We start from the raw sequence: 15200 nt of genomic DNA on the forward strand, positions 1-15200 counted from the left end.
CACAAATTTTCGACTTCTTCATTCAAAACACCACGAGTCCCATGGTGATGACCTCCATACTTTTGATCGGTGTTCTGAATATAGAAAGTAGAGGAGGGAATGCCACCATCGAGAATCAAGATGCATGTATTGCTATTCATGTATATTGTGATCTATTTTACCACGTTTTTATTAGCTCGTATTCTTGTTTGTCCAAGATTTGTATTAGTCGATTGAAGATTTTTAAGTAACTTCCCGACTAGCTAGACATTTGAAACTTTTAGAATATATCAGAATACGACGACAGTGCCATTCTTTTAATACTTTTAGCTATTTTTAAGCAGAATTGAATTCATTTTCGGTTAATTCTGTTTTGTATGGAAAGTTATTATTGTTGGTTGCTATGGGGGTCCTAGCAACTAAATTATTAATATATACGTGCGTTACTATGGAAACCAATATGAAATGTCAAAATGACATTTCAGTATTCTCTACAGTATTTCTATCAAGTACAATAAAAAGTTTTTATTAATACATAGAATTGTCAATATATGATTCAAAAGAAAATTGAAAAACGTGGTTTATAAAAAGGTCTTTTTATCTTGTAATTATTTTTAATATTTTTACACACGACAAACTCAAAAATATAATAATATATTATTCGTGTAGCATCATTTTAATTAACAGTTTTCGGAAATTATCCTATTATATTTCGGCATAAAAATGGGTGCGCTATGATTCTAAAGAATCACATTTAAGCTCAACAGCTTAGTAAATAATAATTTACTTAGCTAATTTATTGCTAAAGCGCCCAGTTTTCGTATAATAAAACATTCTATGGTGATTAAATCCACAGGCGGTGACCTCAAATAAGGTTTAACTGTACTTTATTTCCCATATTTTTACACGGTATAATATAATAATAGATGAATGCTTATCAAATTCGTAAATAAGTCTTTAATTTGGATGCAAACGATTTGGCAACTTCGATTTATTAAATTCTCAATATTAATTGATAATGTGACAATCGGTGACTATCAACGGTAATTTATCATATTTATTTGTTGGTGTCTTATAATTATTACAATAAGTTAGCTGTCTAAACTATCAAAGGTATCCATCTCGATCTAAAAGTTAATACAGCCAAGAGAAGGGCTTTTAAAACATAAACTTTTTGAAAGTTTAGACGGTTAACTTTATTGTAACAATTAACCGCCTCAATACATATGTTCCACTACCGATGATGATTTCCTTCTGTATAGAATAGACCCACAGGTGTAATTTTTAATTATATTATTAATGCTTTTAACGTATGCGTTAGTCAACTGGTAGAATTTCCGCTTTTTAAGCCGTGGGTTGTGGGTTGGAGACTTCTATCCGGCAAACTGACATATTGATTTTACAGTGGATACATAGAGCAAGAGTATTGATTTTAATAATGCTACTTTCATAAAAAAAAATTAAATCTATCCTGGAAGTCTATTCCGCGAATTATAAAATCAAACAGTATTAGGTATATTGACAGTAAAAAAATACATTCAGAACAATTATAGCATTTTGCACATGTTCTAGCAGATATATATTTTTGTTAGGCTATAACTAAAAAACAACAGAACCAATGTCATTTGTATTATAACCTTCATTGCAAGTACCAATATAATAGACTTTTACCTCGATTCTCGATATCTCAAAAGAAATGTCGCACTTCCAACAATATAACAAAATTATTTGGGGCGAGAGCACCCTGAAATTTAATATTATTAACAATATGAATTTGGGCGATCGCCGTTACTCATAAAATATTAGACATATTTCTGATGGCTAGTATTGAAGTGTCTAGTGTGGGTTTATGTATATTTAAAAAAACTATTTCGATAAGAATGTGTATTATTTAATACCCACCTACGTCTTAATATTTATAGTAGAATATAAACCAGAAGCTGTCAATCTGACAATTAATTTAACATCTATTGTTTAATGTGGGAATTCAATTTATAAATAATTATGTAAAGATAGAAACAAGTATGAATTAAATTACTTGATACAAGAAAAAATCTGGAACAGACAATAGAACAAACAACTAAAACAGCAATTTACAGACGGTGTTGGTTTGTTTATAAAATTCAATTAAACCCTATGAAAACTAAGCCATAATTGATAGATAATAGTAAAAAAAGACTCGTTTATCTATGAAATATCTAAAATTGTACAATTAAATCATACATAGCTTTGACTATTTCATAGATAGAATATTATTTGTTATATAATATTATAGTTTGGTTTAGGCAGGGCTTAATGCATTAAAACCATAAATTTGTGTAATATGTATTCTTAATCCAATGAAAACAAATAAGTATGAATAAAAACGTGTGCACAATTTTGTCGTATCGCCCAAAGTTTACCAAAACTATTATGGTTTTGTTAAAGCAGGGTTGAATTGATTTTTAAAAACTAACGAATACATAATATAAATTGTAGTCTTAGTTCAATAAAAACAAATACGTATGACTAACAAAGTTTAATATGCACTCTTTATGGCGGATCTTAACAGCCTACCTCCACCCTTCGCTACTGATAAAACCTATAGTAATATGGAAAAACATGAAATGTCCGTTTTTTCAGACTCGTCTCGGTGAGATCTACAAGATATAAAAAATATGTTATGGCTAGGTCTTATAGGTTTGGAGAAAAAAATCTGTGTCAATATTATATTGTGATTTTTCCATTGTTTGAATATCTTTTGAAGTTTAAAATTGCTCTCCTGAACAATTTATAAAAACGGACATATCGTGTTTTACTCTCTTACTACAGAAACATAGTAGTACGCACTAAACATGATCGATATATACACTAATGTCTGTACATGTAAGTATCTTATGTCTCAGTATGTACTTAACATCATAAATATTAGCGCTGACGAGAGCAGTTTAATGTAAATATTATTTTCACGCTTTTTCAGTTAATATCTGGTTTTCATCCAAAACAATATTGTCGAAGATAAATGAATTAACTTATTTCATTGTAAACTAGACACTTCCAAAGCATTTTAATTTAAATATTTTAATTTATAACAGTTCTTTTTTACCTTTTTATACGCGTGATATTATAAAAAGCACTTTTTTCAACCTTTTTTTCTTTCCATTCAGTAATCCTATGATCCCGAAACTCGACCTGAAATAAGACAAAATAATAAACCATTAATAGAGTGTTAGGATTCAAACGCTTTATAGAATTTTATCATAGATTGGACATTATTGATATAAATAATATAATGAGGTATCTAGGAATATATTTGTAAAAGTTTAAAAATAAAATTTTAAATAGGTATTTTTAAAAACAATTAAGTGATTAGTAGAAAAATTAGTGATTTTATAGAATAAATTATGCCGATATTCTGTGGCTTGATTCTGCAGAACCTTGAATCTTCATAGTATCCGTTTTGTTCTTTTGCCTCTTTCAAATTAAGTTGCTCCAATATTTGCGTCTAATTAATGTATCTAAAGGATAATTTTTTGCACCGGCAAATAATCGATACAATACAATGTTGAAGAAAGATGACACGATATGGCGTATTTTTTTAAACTTTCGATAGATGGCGCTGCAATCTGTGTTGGTAAATAATATATTGACCATACCTACATAATTTTGAAACACTTCTATATTATAACCAATAGAAAAAATCTTTTTGAAAAAAGTAAGGTATCGCGCCCGTGCATATACACCACTATGATAAAGGCGTCATAGTTAATTGCGACAAATTTTAACTAAATGGCTTTTAATACTCTCTGAAGCGTTTTCTAAATTGATCTACTATTGCCGGATACCCGAGATATGCAAGTTCGATTCCTGCGGGTGTCTTACTTTCCTCAAAAAAGTGTTTTTTTTTATTAGTTAGGTATAATATATTTTCTCAGAAGTGTTTTCAAAATTATGTATGTTCAATAATTAGAATGTTACATTCTTAAATCTTGTGAATTGGAAACCAGAAAATCTGGACTGGAATGAGGCTATAAAGAAAATGTACCAAAGTATGTGGATAGATTGTCACCATATGTTTATCATTAGAAAAGGGGAAATGGAGTAAGTCTATTCTACCATTACCACGGTTGGTGCCCTGGTTTGTAGAGTCTCTTTTGACGAGGAATGAGCTTAAGTTAATACCGAGGCTAAGAACAGGGCACACAATGGGCAAAAGATTTTATGTCCTCATGGGAAGAAGCGAATCGCAGTTCTGCGATGAAATGAATGTCATGTTTTAGAGGACATTGTACTTATAGCACTACAATGCCCTAAATATGAACTTAACAGAGTACAGCTGCGAATTGCGGATATTTTTGAGAATGTCGACGAATTGAAAGGTGGGTAAGACGAAAGAGCTAGGCAAAATTGTAAAGTTCTTTAACAGAATAGGAGTGAGGACCTGATCGGCGGATCTCCTTCTAGAAGAGAAGAGGCGATATGACAGCGAGTTGCCTGTCGTCAAAGCCTCTGTAAAATCACAAAAAAAATCTTGTGAATTATTCCTTGAATAAAAAGATAGTTAATTAAAAAATATACTTAGGTATATTATATTGTGATTATATATAAATAAGTCAATTAAAAAAAAATAATAAGGTAGGCTTTAAATAATTGCCTAGTGTGGAGTATTCGCGACTGATATCGATACCAAATATAGATATTACATCAATAGATATTATGTTATGATGATAATACTAACTTAATAACGATCCTGAAAGACAATTTACATAACTTAATTACCTATTTCTATATTACGGATGTAAATTTCGTCCAAAATTAATATTCAGGTATATATTTTAATGAAGCTATCGAAAGCTTTTAGTATTATAGATGTCGACTCCACTTTAAATCTAATGAGAGTGGAATTAAATACGTTAGCTGAGTAAATTACAACGGGGGGCGAGCTCTCCCGTCAATAAAGTTCATTAACGAAACGATAATTTCGTTTAAACATATTTTCATAGAGCTATCATTTTCTCCGCTTAGAAACTAACCTGTGTTGTCATGTACGAGATATATTATAATATATTACCAAACAATTCATCATATAATAATATACCGGTAGAAAAAAATATTTTTTTATGTAAAAACCTACAAACAGCGTCAAGACGTCGGTAATGGGTTATATCAATTCCTTCGTAGAGTAATCTCTTAGACACAGGGACAAAATCCCGAATGGCCTACGTTATACGTATGATCGAATAAAGGAGCCTTTTCATGCTGTCGGCTGTTGCTACACAATATAGAAAACGATTTTACTATGTTGTTATGCTTTGTATTGGTTGCGCATGAGGCTATTGGCCCGAACATAATACCATGACGTGAATTGATGTCGATGGCAACGATTTTAATAAGTATTGTAAAAATTCATTGATATTAAGTGAGCCATTAAATAACTTAACATAACACACGTGATATTTACAAATCAGCACGAAAGTATTAATTGGACTTATTAAACTCTCTCGACCATGTCCGATCCTAATCGTATCCGGAAATTTGTACGTAAACAGTTCACCGCAGGACACTTATTCGTGCGCCGCAGTACGTGAAACATGAGTTCGTGTAACATTTAATCAATTGATGAGTTTATCGTTGAACATTTCACCGTGGAGTATATTTGTACGTATGCTACAACATGTTAAGATGTATTTACTAGATTAGGTTAGGTTAGGGTTAATCTAATTGAAACAGTACTATTTGAAAACTACCGCCGCATTTTGTAAGATACGTACAAATGTATTCCACGGTGAAATAATGTTCAACAAAGAACTCGTCATTTGATAAAATGTTATTCGAACTCATATTTCACATACTGCGGCGTAGGAATAAGTGTCCCACGATGAACTGCATACGTACAACTTACATGTAAACGATCGTAATAAGATCATATGGGCCTCCACAGCGTGGAGGTTTGTATTAACATATTTATTTTTACGAGAAATGGATATCAGCCACTTGCTGAACGTATTAATTCCATACTCTGCTTATACACAAATTGAAAAACAATATATGTACTTGCCAGACCCAGGATTCGAACCTGGGACCCACGATGCTATAGGCCAGCCATCATGCTAACATCAAACTAACTAAACTAAAACTAACAAACACTATCTACACATTGTAGTCTTAGTTCAATGAAAATAAATCCGTTTGACTGATAAAGTTTAGTACATACCTACAAACTTATCTAAATAATGGATGGGGGAGCCACTGTCGGAAACTACCCAATCACAGAATCTGACATTCGAATGACGTTTTCAAAGTGGCGTCCATATGGTAGTATGTAGTTCCATTTTTGACCGTTCTTTAGATAAGTTTGTAGGACTGTATGCACTATATATGCTGGATCTTAACATCCTACTTCCACCCTCCGCTACTGACTGACTTATCTTGTTTTTCTTTGAGACGATATTATATTTGTATATTTTTATACGAATACACAATATTATCTGGATTGTCTCTAGTGTATATAGGTAAATTGGCATAATTAGACAGGGAAAAGTATATTTTATATAGTAATATTCATATGCCAAATTTGTAAGATTTAAATGTTATACTTAAAAATACATCTACCAGTAGTACCCAATTTGACTACTATAATTGTTAAGCCATACAAAACGACTGCCTCTGAAGCCACATGTACAGACCTACAAACTTATCTGTAGAATGGCCGAAAATGGAACTACAAACTACCATAGGTTGCCATTATGAAAATTTCATTCGAATGTCAGATATTGTCCAGTTACGAGTCTTGATTGGGTAGTTTTTGTAAGTGGCTCCCCATCCCATTCTTCAGATAAGTTTGTAGGTCTGTACTGGCTTCGGCTCTCGTACCTTGTTTAAATCAGAACATAATCATAATAGTTTAATTTAATATCCAGACATACTTACCAGAGGACTTGTCGGAGACGAATTGTCTATGAGCCAATCTTGACACCAATATCACTTTAAACGCATTAACCCTAATACGACATCGTTATAATGGCATGCGTTTAGTTATAATATGGCATGAGACTGGGTTAATTTACATAATGTAAAATGTATTCAGTTTTTTCACCAAAATGATAAAGCATAATATCACTAAACTTTGAAAACAATAATATCAGAAAAGTATACATACTTCTGTATAGAATTACACCATAATATTATTAATATGTTTTTTTTTATTGTTTTTTTTTTTTTTTTAAATAATGGAACGTGAACATTTTTATGGCATAAAACAAAGAAGATAACGAAAACTTTCTACTCAATTAATATATATTTTTTAATCAACACTGAATATGAAAAATAAAATTAAAAACTTTTTTTTTCAAAATAAAATATTGATATTAGGTACGAGTATTAAGTAGAATATTTTCGAAAATTTCTAAAAAAAAAAGTTAGAGTCAATCTTATAACACTATCCATGTGAGTACTTTTATGATCTACTCTACTATCGATCCGGTATGAGTTATTCGAGTTAATTCTAATAACTACGTTATCCGAGGTGTTGTAATTTTTAACAATATAAGGCGACTAGCTTTTCAATAAATTAATTTTAAATTATTTTTAATTAATTTAACTAACATGATTATACATGGCGTTCGGTATTACACAAATTTATTACTTAATGACTATATTTATGTAAGTACTATGATAATATCATAGTAATATCATGATAATATTATATTAATATAAAAACAATCATTATTTAAATGAATAACTACGTTAAATCATTAATAATAGTAAGAAAGTAAAAAAAGCTAACTACAACAGCAGGTTGCCATTTTGATGTTATTTACACAGAGAATAATAACTTATATTGGAAAATATAAACTTTAATATTGTTACTAAAACTGTTGCGGGCTTTCTATCAAATATAACACAAAACATCAATATCAAACTATCGGAAAGCAGTACTTACTTGTTTAAAGATATTTTTTTATATACAATTGTTTTTTCTGATAATTGCAACCCCGCTCTCAGAGAGCAAATTCGAATTTTGAACTGATTTTCATCATCGTGGATAATTGTGAAACACTTTTTTTCTATACTAGTATTACAATAGAAACGTTTAAATACACTTACCAAATGTTTTTGTTTTATGATACTATGTATACTATGATACTATATAGTATCCTAATATTTATCACTCTACTCAGTTTTCAAGATATGTAAAAATGTTTAAAGTTAGACTAAAATACATTACAGTAGAAAACTAAGCATTGAACAGGTTGGATGTAACCTGGACATAGCTATGGGGAGGCATACTACATATAAATATTATATTACTAGGTTACAAGTACATTTTAGGTTTTACATTTCACCATAGCACAGTTCGCCGTGAGCATTCTTATCGGAAAAAGATCTCAAATAGCACCGAGATGAAAAAAATACGCGTCGTTCGTGGAACGTTGCAGACAATAATTTACCTAACCTAACCTAACCTAACAAATAACTCAGTATATCGTCTATTTCCAAATTTGTTTGCCGCTGGCTTCCTGTAAATCGACAAGAACCGTGTTTTATTTAGACATGAATTGTATCTCAAAACTATTCAACCCAAAGAAGTTGGACGATCTTTAAATTATACGACCATATATTATTACAAGGTAAAGTATGATACTAAAATACTGGGGATAAGTAATATACTGTTTTTATATCTTTAAAATCACATATAAGTATTTTACTTTTTTATGAAGTGTTTCTTTAAATCATAATATGATTTCTATATTCCCATTTTTCGTGGGCGCTTATGAATAGGTAATTTATCTCTTATAAATTTTCAACGCTAAAGATTTTCTTTATATCAGTTTTAAATCTCACAATATAATATAATATCATAAACCAGTAAACGGGCTATAAAATTTTATATCGTATTCAAAGTTTTCGTCAATAGAAAGAAGGATTCAATCATTTTATTCATGAACAAAACGCGAAGACAAAATTGCTTTGAAAACTTTTCTGATCATTTAGTAATGTGCTTCCATATATTTACCCCTTATATACGGATAGAGTCGTTATTTTTCCACGCACGCTAAGCATATAATGTGTAAAATCCCGAGAGGTAAGCGATACTTAGAAATAATTCTAATAACTCCACAATTAATTGCTAACTCCACACGCGATTTTGGTGGTAATTTTAATGGGATAAAAAGAAAATAATTATATGATAATATACCTACACAGCTAATTAAGCATCTAAGTCATTTAAAGTCAAGTAATTGGGTTTTAATTTAGAGTCGCGGAAATTTCAGGTTTTTTATATTATTATACATTGAACAAACAACAAAACACTGATCACCTAACTTATCTTTAGAATGATTTAATTAATAAAAAAAATCAATTTTATATACTACTGATCGTATCATTATATCTATGGGCATTTTCTAATATAAAATTTATGAAAATATTTTTTTGGAAACCTCCGTCTAAAAATATATATATTTTACGACCATTCGATAAAATACAATTAATATTAATAATTTAAATGCTAGCAGAGAATTTGAAATAAATTTATCCTTTTCTATACGTATTATACGAAGAATCGGAAGACAAAGCATATCTGCTGCCAATATAATTTTGATGTAAACACATAATTACAACGCAATCCAATATGGTAATCAAAACTTGTTGAATGGTGCTAAAAGAGCGATCTACACACTGCATGTTTACCATGACGAGAGGCGCAGAATATGGTGCTGTATCCAGGAAAATGGCGCAACATTACGGTCACCACATGCTATGAGGCTGGACTATGTTAACATGAAATACGTAGTACTTAAGTTGTAATATTTTTATGGTAAATAATAATTATATAAGTACGAAATTATTGTATGTACCTACATTAAAAAGTATTTTAATGTCGTGATGAATCAAACTGTCAAAAACAAAAATGGTATCTGTATTTGTAAATATTATACACCTCGTTATCAAATATAACTTCTTTATTAGCTGCAGTTAGAGTTGGGTTTCGGGAATTTCCCGACGGGAATTCTCTATAAATTTTTGAGATTTGCCTTCCCGAATCTCGAGAATTGACATTTTTAACATTTCGGGAAATCCTGGATCTCGAGAATCTTTTCAAAGTGGACATGAAACACAAAACGTTCAAAAACTGATCGTGGCATTATACACAAATAAGCCAACGTCGACTCAAAATGAGCGCAATGAGCGAGAGTAATGTTTTGAATTATTTTTGTTTTCCTACTTCTATTTTGTTTGTCTTCTTTCATAAATAAAAAAAAACATATTTTTTGGGAATTTGTCTGTTTTTACACTGATTTTAGAGTTTTTACAGGTATTTTTTAAATTTCCCGATATCTCGAGAATTCTCGAGAATTCTTTTCTGGAAATCCCGAATCTTGAGATTGAGATTTTCTCGGGAAATGCCCAAGTCTAGCTGCAGCTCCAAATATAAACTGTGATTTATAGCCAAACAATTCTTTCATGTTTCTTGTTTGATTATTTTCTTTAGTATTCTCCCCCTTGTCAGTTACGTAACAGTGACGTTTCAAAATAGTGCTCCATTGTGTTCTTTTCTTTGGAGTATCATTATTTTTTATTGGCTTGACAGAAAAAAACTCATATAACAGAAAAACAAAGCAATTTATTCTAATATTGTATTCATAATAAATAAAAACAATCGTCTTTAACACTTAGGTGTAGGTTGTCACTCGCTATCGACGAGTTTCCGCCCAATTTGCTCGACGGGTTCGATAAACGTTTCTACACTTGAAGTTAAATCATCCGCACTACGTAGACTACTAGACCAATCATCCGCGAGATACGGGCCACTACACTAATCTCGGCAATCCCATTCAGTGGTCCAACACTTATTAAGGTAACAACAGTTAACAAGTGACTACCTACTGATAGTGTTTAAAGTTAGTTAGTATGTACACTTATCCATTCAACAATTAATTAACTAGATAGGGTATGTATTCCTTAATGAAGATAAACAATTGATAATATAATCATACAGTAGTTACCAATTGAGGTGCTGTATGGATATTTGGCAGTTCGCTTTCATCCTTTCTTTCCACCAACCTCAAATCCCCAATTATTGTCACAAGACCACCAGTCACGGGTCATTATTGACCGTGACGAAAGTTAAGTTTGGTTAGCTCGGGTGCGAATTGGTTAATTAAATTATACAGACCGATTCAGGAGTTAGCTCGAGTGACATCAAGAAAGCGGTCGTGTGTTATAGCTTAGCCGTCGTTAACTACCGGGTGACTCAAAATCCATATGTTCGACCTTCGTTGCACTAAATCTGATACGGTTTGAGCGAACGACCTGAACTTGTCATCATCATTCATCCGAAAACCATGTGAAACCGTGAGAATGACATTCGGAACCGTCCGTTTACCAGTGCATGAATGCGTGAACACCGAACTGGCTCCAGCGCGCGCCAGCCCTCTTTAACATAAAAAAAGTCAGTGTATGGTATCCTGGTTAAACCACCAATCCCTAGATCCGTAATCCACCCACCAGCATCCCCAAATTACATTACACTGCTAAAAGCGTATCGTTTTATCACTATTTTTAAATAGGTTAATAAAATTTAGCTTGCTCACTCCACATGTAGGCAAGGATAGCAACATTACATTAACTTGTTTTTAAAATCTTCTGTCATCAAAATAATGTATTTTAAAATTTGGAATATCCGGCGTGACAAACAATGTTACATTTAATGTTAATTTTGATCAAATATCAAGGAACATAATATATACCAAATATAACTTAAGCGTTACCGGTGAATATACTAATACTTAATATTAATAATCGAGGTGTTTTTTTTTTCAAATGCGGTTAATATTGCAGAATATTTTTTAATTTTAAACAATAACTACTTATTTCGTTTTTTAGTAAGTTAGCATCAGGATCCTTCCAAATTTTTGTTTTAATGATTGAGTACTCGCTAATAATTTATTTTTCTTTTATTTTTTATAAATGCGTAATGCACAAGTCCAAGTGCGGTGGATAAGTTTTTCCCACATGAGACAAAACAATTAGGATTTTTCCAATATGTATTACTATGCCTGGCAGTAGAGGAATTTCTGAGTATGGATATTTTTAAGAGAGTGTAAACGGACGACTAGTGAAAACTAGCGAGGAGAAAACAAAATATGATATGAAAGAGTAGATTTTGAGAAATGTAGATGGGAAATCTTTAACTAGGAATAGATTGATACCATCTGATCGTGATTATTATAATTTTAATAACACTGGAATTGTATTTTTTCTCACCTCAGCTTGCTCAAATTGTCAGATTATTTTTTTCAATACGTGGTAATAATACTCGCGAAGGGTGGAGGTAGGCTGCTAAGATCCGCCATTAATAGTGCACATTAAACTTGGTTAGTCATATGTATTTGTTTTTATTGAACTATGACTACAATTTGCAGATGGTATTGGTTAGTTTTTAAAATTCAATTAAACCCTGCCTAAACCAAACCATAATAGTTTTGGTATATCTTGAGCTACATGAAAAAAATGTGCAAACTTTTTCATCCATACTTATTTGTTTCCGTTTGATTTAAAATACATATTACACATATGGTTGGTTCATTTAAATTAAATTCATTATGCCCTGCCTAAACAAAACATTAATAGATATATAGAAAATATTATTCTATCTATAAAATATCCAAAGTTATGTATGATTTAATCGCTTATTTGATGGATGAGTATTTTTTGACTATTATTTACTATGACTTCTGTTTGACAAAGCTTAGTTTGCACTATTTATGTCGCATCTTAATAGCCTACCTCCACCCTTCGCCACTGGTTAATAACCACCCTTCGTAAAATTGGTTTTTAAAAATACAACTATTCTATTAAGGTATATACCTAGTATGTTTAATTTTACGACAAAATTGATAATTTATTTTTAACCTACAAAGTGGTTCTCGATTTTTGACGGCTTTAATGATGTACAATCCAATAATTAAAATTATCACTAAAAGTGACTGTTAAAGTCGAAAGTTTGATTAGGCACTTGGCAAATTCCTAATTAGCCAATTCGTATTCTTGGATAAACTTTTGAGATTCTTCGTCCATAATATCACAGACAAATTGAATTGGTCCCTTTGATAAGTGGGTAATTCATACTTCGGTATATTTCAGCAAAGAGAGCATCTCGTGTCTAATCTTGCTTCAAAATCAGCGAAACTTCATCGGCCTGAATAGAGGTCGTAACTTTTCGTGTATTAATTAAATTATAATATAAAGAAACTCTATCAACGCTATTCAACTTAAGTACTAACTAAAAAAAATTGGCATAGAAGAGAAAGAGTTGGAAACACTCAAAAGCTTTTAAATACACTAAAAGGGCGAAGAATAAATAAAGAAATATTTTTAATAATGTAAGACTTATCTAGACAATATACATGCTTGCGAGTGAAATTCATTCATTTCCATATTATGATGGTTTACATGCGAGACTATTTATAGTCAACGGTATTGATATAGAACATTTATATGTATGTATGTGGATGTATGTGGATGTAGTTATGTATATGTGTTTGTATATATATATATTAGGTGGGGTTTTTTTAAAATAATTTAAAAAAAAAGTAAGTACCTATCATGTAAGAATATTAATTGTTGAATTATTAACCAATATCTCAGATATATCTCATTATTTAACTCCATTATTTTCCAATACGTTACCATTGTTCCCAAAATGGACGATTTTACACCTCTTGAGTGTAGTATTCTTATTGTTTATTTTTACTAATGATCTATTAGTAGGTTTTGACCAGTGACGTCCCGTTGGGGTAGGCAGATTGAGCATCGCTTGGGGGCGGCAGTTACCCAAAGGGCGGCAAATCGAGGAGAATCATTAGATGTATATAGAAATAGCTACCTACCTAATCTTAGTAATAACGGAAATATCTTTCCATTAAAAAAATTAGCTCACTGGTTGGAAACAAAATGTATTTATCAGGTAGGTACTATAAAAATTTTAATAGGACCTTTTTTATCGGGTTCGCGATGTCTAGTTTACTTCCGTTGTCCTTGGACATCATGTTCTTGGTGAACAGCAATGACAGGTGTATACCTAATTTAAAATTTATCCAAATATGTTTGCCAGTAACTCGCGAGTTTTTGAAGTTGTCAGGTGTATTTTTAAATGTACCTATCTGAAACCGTAGACTCGCAATATTGTCTATTGAAGCACAGATGGCATTTAAATTAGATTTAATGGTATACATCTTGTTAGTAATGTAACCATACAACACATTTCTTAGATATTGGAGTCACAAAAGGATGATAAAAAGTACTGTATAAAAAAAATGTGGCGGCATTTTGACACTGCTCAGGGGCGGCATTTTGTCTAGGAACGTCACTGGTTTTGACGATTAATTATGCTTATCGAGTATATTATTATTGATAAGGTAGGGATTTTTTTGCAAACACTTCCACTATTCATAATTAATTGTTTGTTACCTATATATTTTTCTAATGACCTATTGAGTTTTTACCTACTTTATTGTATTGATTTGTTATATAAGTTAGAGTTAATTTTATTCGTTGCCATTGTGTATTTGTCTTTTGATGAGTGTACATAGTGCCTGAAGATGCCAAAAGGCGAAACCCGGATCGCAAAAAAAAATACTCAAATGGAATAGCACAAAACTTAAATCCATTAGAATTTAATAGATATATATTTCGGTCATTGATTCATATACATATTAATTGGTCACCTATTGACATAATTTTATGGATATTTTTAAAAACTCAGGAAATGTGATTTCATTAAAAGGGTAGTAACAGGTTAAAAAAAAATATGATATAGAATACATACACAATCGTGCATGAAATGGAGTTTATTTGAATTTATCACTACACTTTTAATGATTACAATACATATTGAATATATGACATTGGCGATAAAGGGTTACGTTTCACTTCTGCCTTATATTATAAAGTTTTTGTTAACTTATAAATGTAATTCAGGAGAGAGAATTATTGAGAAACTCAAAAAATATCGAATATTAACTTCGTTGATCGGATACCTGTCAACGGCCGAAATTTTCACTGCCTCTTCCGGTGTTTTTCCATACTGGTTGAACTGGGGGGAAACTCAAATTAAAACTAACCAAATTTTGATTAGGTCACTTAAACCCAATAATGCATCGGTTTTTATGTCTCACATGTGTATGTGGTGACAATATATATCATTAGGACACAGTGATACGCCTATTCAAAAAATA

At 31.1% G+C, this 15200-nt stretch overlaps 1 protein-coding gene across 1 annotated transcript in view; it reads right to left on the reverse strand.

Annotated features, from left to right (window-relative positions):
- The window catches only part of rdgC (retinal degeneration C), a 350015-nt gene that overhangs the window by 224001 nt on the left and 110814 nt on the right, over positions 1-15200 (reverse strand). Inside the window, exon 2 of the mRNA XM_085959019.1 lies at positions 3065-3150. The gene's annotated coding sequence lies outside the window, so the exon portion shown is untranslated. The remainder of the gene's footprint in view (positions 1-3064; positions 3151-15200) is intronic.

Source organism: Rhyacophila brunnea, unplaced genomic scaffold (genome assembly GCF_057557595.1).
Source record: "Rhyacophila brunnea isolate RB1 unplaced genomic scaffold, BYU_Rbru_1.0 scaffold_8, whole genome shotgun sequence".
NCBI lineage: Eukaryota > Metazoa > Arthropoda > Insecta > Trichoptera > Rhyacophilidae > Rhyacophila > Rhyacophila brunnea.